We start from the raw sequence: 4,800 nt of genomic DNA, 5'->3' as shown, positions 1-4,800 counted from the left end.
ATCGGGTACTAAAATGCCAAGTTTGTTCTCTTCTGCCTCACGTAGACTCATTCGCTAATTTATTTTAATGAAGTACAGTAAATGAGTTTATGAAGTCTTCATCATCTTCATCTGTATGGATCACTAATGAACTTAATATGAAATTTGAAGGGGAGGCCTGGTCGCTTGAGGGGTCTGTGACTAAAGGTTTTGGAGATCTAGAAATTGGGTCACATTCAACACCCAAAATTAATTAGGCTCAAGGAAGTTATTCTTACTAACCAAATTCACAAGAATCCCATGTAGTGGTCATGTGCTTGTTTACATTGAGAAATACACATTTCTCTGGTGCAGACCAAAAAGTTGCCAGTTGCTTCATGCGTATTTCTCTTTGAAAAGCCTTCAGGGGGAGCCGATTTTTACTAACCAGAAGATTACTTGGTAAGACTGCAAAGCAGCAATCAGTTCTTAAAACTTTTTTTATTTTGGAAAATTTAAGATGCAAAAGTAGGACAGTGTAGTTAACTGATAAAGTTCATCACCATAAGATTCAGTGACCGTTCTTATTCTGTGTGTGTGTCTCCTGTCCCTGTTATTTTCAGGCAAGTCTCAGACATACTTAATTTACAAATGTTTCTGCATGTATCACTAAAAGACATAAATTTTACTGATTTAAATAAATTGGATAAACTTGAGTTCATACTGGTCTGGTGGGAGCCTGGTAATTGAGCCTGGTAATTGCTGTTCTGGCATCCTCCTTTTTGCAGGGTAGTGACACTCGTCTTCACCCTTTTTGTTAAGACATCTTTTCTTCAAACAGATCATAATACAATAATTTTTCAAGTTGTATTAAAACATCTTTCTTGCCTTCTTGAGCTAATTTTGTTACCCAGCCTAGAGACACCTTCTTTCCTTATATAACGTTATTTACCTGCAGGTGATCTGTCTGGTTTCTTCAATATAGTGTTACAGCCATATTTCTAAGGTGTGAGAATACTTTGACCACATGTGGGTTGGGTTCAGTCACTTGATTAGAAATTTTTAGAGATGTTAAAACTGAACAATTTAGGATGGAAGTGTTTTTAACTGTGTCTGTTCTGTGCTTTCAAAAATGTGTTGTAGATGAGCTGTGTGAGTATTTTTTAAATGTGCATAAGATGAAAAATGCTTGAACTTGTGTATATTTTCTGTGGGGTGGGACTTCCTGCAGGGTTGTTTTTCAGGTTTGAGTTTGGACTGATTTTTAGTTTATGAAAAAATCCCTGGGTGACTGCTTTTTAAGAATTTTGTATGACAGACTTGTGTATGGTTTGGAAAAACAACAGAGGTGTTTTGTGATATGTCTCTTCTGCTCCTGCTCTTCCTGTCCAGGAGCTACTAGTTTTAATTATTTTTCCAAGTGGTTTTTGTGGGGAGGTGGGTGGTGGGGGATGTAATCATTTATATGTATGAATCTCTTAAAATATATCAGTACAGCATATTTTTTGAATCTTGCTCTTTTCACCCAGTGTATTTAGAAACATTTGGGATATAGGAGATAGCAATTTTAAGTTAAAAAATGTAGTTTCAAAAGTCCATTTCAGTAAAAGAAGTAAATGTATTTTTCATTGTATTAGATTTTTTAATTTCCTAATTTAAAAATGCAGTTTGAGTTTCATAGTTGATCTGTTTCTTCCCCTTGGCCATCCCCAATAGATCAGTTGTCATTAGCTTTAAAAATGTTCAGGAACAACAGCTTCAGAAAACAGTTGGGTCCAACTGTGCTGTGACTTCTGGCTGTTCCATCCCTAGATACACACCCTAGAGAAACATGTGTGCATGCGTGTCATAGCAGCATCATTTGTAATAGGAGGAAAGGAGGCAAAGACAAGCTGGAAAGACTTTAATGTCCAAGAGACCAGGGGACCAATATGTGGTATATTCCTGTAGTGGGATTCCAAGAAGGCAGACTGCACTACAGCCGCACATGAACGTGGATGAGTCTCTGGTCAAAAAAGCAAGTTGCGGAAGAATAATCCAGTTCCTTTTCTGTGAAAGTCAAAACCAGTCCATAAATACATGGTAAATGGAAAGCAAGGAAATGATAACACAATTCAGTGTATTGGAGGGAGATCCTGAAGGGCAAGAGGATCCTTCAGAAGAACTGGTGGTGATTGTTGAAGCTGGGTGGGTGGTTTCTCCTTTAAACTGTATGTGTATGTGCTTTTGTATGTATATTTCTTAATAAAATTTAACTTTTAAAAAATGGGAAAAGGTCTTGATGTAGGTAGTAAGTAGTAAAATAGATAAACAGTGTATTTCATGGAATTAAAGTGATAGGTTTAGAGTATTGTTTCTTGAGTTCCAGAGTGAGGGTTTTAATTGTAGTCTTTAAAGCTAGAGACAGGGCCTCCGTGTATGTTTTCTTTGTGATACATTATTTTTATCTTGAAGTAATTTTCATTTGGGTGTCTGCCAGGAAACTGATTCTGTTTCTGTATAATCAGCTTCCAAAGAAGCTTTTTCTCCTAGATTTATACCAATCTAGGAAGGAAACCTGCCGTTCTCCTGACCCATGGTCAGCACGTCCTTCCCTTTGTTCAGGTTACATTATCACCTCAGAGGGGCTACTCTTGGTCCTTGTTTTACTCTTAATAAATGTACTTACATGAAGTGTTTAAATAATGTTTGCTCTGTAAAGGGGAAGTGGTTGAAATTTGAAAGGCACCTCAGTTCAGTTCAGTCGCTCAGTCGTGTCCGACTCTTTGCGACCCCATGAACTGCAGCACGCCAGGCCTCCCTGTCCATCACCAACTCCTGGAGTCCACCCAAACCCAAACCCATGTCCATTGAGTTGGTGATGCCATCCAACCGTGTCATCCTCTGTCATCTCCTCCTCCTCCTGCTCTCAGTCTTTCCCAGCATCAGGGTCTTTTCGAATGAGTCAGCTCTCTGCGTCAGGTGGCCAAAGTATTGGAGTTTCAGCTTCAACATCAGTCCTTCCAATGAACACCCAGGACTGATCTTGCAGTCCAAGGGACTCTCAAGAGTCTTCTCCAACACCACAGTTCAAAAGCATCAATTCTTCGGCACTCAGCTTTCTTTATAGTCCAACTCTCACATCCATACATGACTACTGGAAAAACCATAGCCTTGACTAGAGTATATAAAATTCATGTAGCTAAAAGGCCTTGTATCAGTTACCCGTGGCCCTTGTATACTTCCAAATAAATACCGCAAATCACTTCATTATAAATGAACCATAAGCATTCTAGACCACTACTAAATATGTTCTGGAAATCTTTTTAGGATAGCATTCTGGTAACTGATTTCTTTCAATGACTTGAAAATGACATAATCTTAAGCAGAATTGTATGTCACTCAGAAATTTAAGTTTTTACTATCTGTGCATGAAATACATAATAAAAATTATTCTTGGGACTTCCCTCCCAGTTTGGTGGTTAAGACTCTGTACTTCCACTGCAGGAGTGAGTTTGATCCCTGGTGGTGAGGGAGCTATGATCCCCTGTCCCAGGTAGTGTGGCAAAAAAAAAAAAAAAATTTCCATTAAAATTATTCTTGATGCTTCAGATATTTATTAATCTGCAGCCTTAAAGCTATGTTGCTTCTAGAAAATACATTTGATGCAGGCTGTATTAACTTGAAATGGGTATGCATATTTTACCAACCTTGTGGTAATTGCCCTTATTGATCTTTCTTTGCTTCACTAGGTGACACCTGTGCAGGTTCTATTGTAAGCTTTCCAACAGTACTGTTTTCAAATAAATTTATTCTACCATGTTCACTTAAAAGCAACCTAAAATCTCTCTGCCACAAGCAGTGATTAACCAACCCTCAGCCCATGCCTCAATTTATCTTCTTTAAGACAGATTGAAAATAACAGGGACAAAGCACTTGGGGCTTGGCCCCTTTTCATCCCGTGTCACAGCCCTGGCAATGGAACACCGAGCTTTGGGTGGCACTGGCTTTCATTAGGGGGCATGCTATCTTAAAAAGTGTGAGTTGGATGCCAGACTTAGACTTGGTCTGAGGTTCTCCTAACCAAAACCCCATGGGTACTAAGTAAACCACAGATTTAGGTTTCATACTCATTTCATGAATAAAATGGTACACATTTCACTTGCACTGTTCAGAACATTTTCCCTTTTTTTTTTTTGGCATTGGGTGAAATGTTGATGCAATGTCTTACTGTCCCTTCACCCTTCATCAGAAGTGAGCTGTTGAGGATTTGGAGATGAGAGAGGGATGGCTTATTTCAAGTGCTGGAGGAGGTTAAGACATTGTGCTTGCCCAGGAGGTCTCTGGTACTTTTTCCTCAGTTGGATAAGAGTTAGCGATGACTTCACACTGGTGTGTAAAAAAGTGAGTATTAATGAAAGTTGGTAAATGGAGTCAGGCAGGAGTGCAAATTCAGTGCTGTATGCTGTGTCTTGGCTCTTCTGCACGTTGTTAGGTTAAAAAGTGGTTACTCAAGTTGTGTAAGTCCTGCCATTTAAAGGAGGTTAAGAGCTGTGTACACCACCATGATTCTTGGCCTTTGGGCCAGAGGCAAGGCTTAATAGCTCAGAGCTTTTGTGTAATAAAGTTTTATTAAGTATAAAAGAAAACTTCTGACACAGACATCAGAAAGGGGCAGAAAGAGTGCCCTCTTGTTAATTTTCAGCAAGAAATCATATAAACTGCGAGAAAGGAAATGTCTCAAAACTCAAGAGAGGGGCATCAGACCCCTCACCCATAACATGCATTTTGAGATAGCATTGGCACAAGGTGAGTCATCCCGTGCCATAAAATTGACATGAATCTTGAAGAGAGGCAGGTTTC

The sequence above is a fragment of the Capra hircus genome, chromosome 19, assembly GCF_001704415.2.
Source record: "Capra hircus breed San Clemente chromosome 19, ASM170441v1, whole genome shotgun sequence".
NCBI classification, from domain to species: domain Eukaryota; kingdom Metazoa; phylum Chordata; class Mammalia; order Artiodactyla; family Bovidae; genus Capra; species Capra hircus.
The sequence above is the reverse complement of the archived record's forward strand: the minus strand, read 5'-3'. Positions refer to the sequence as shown.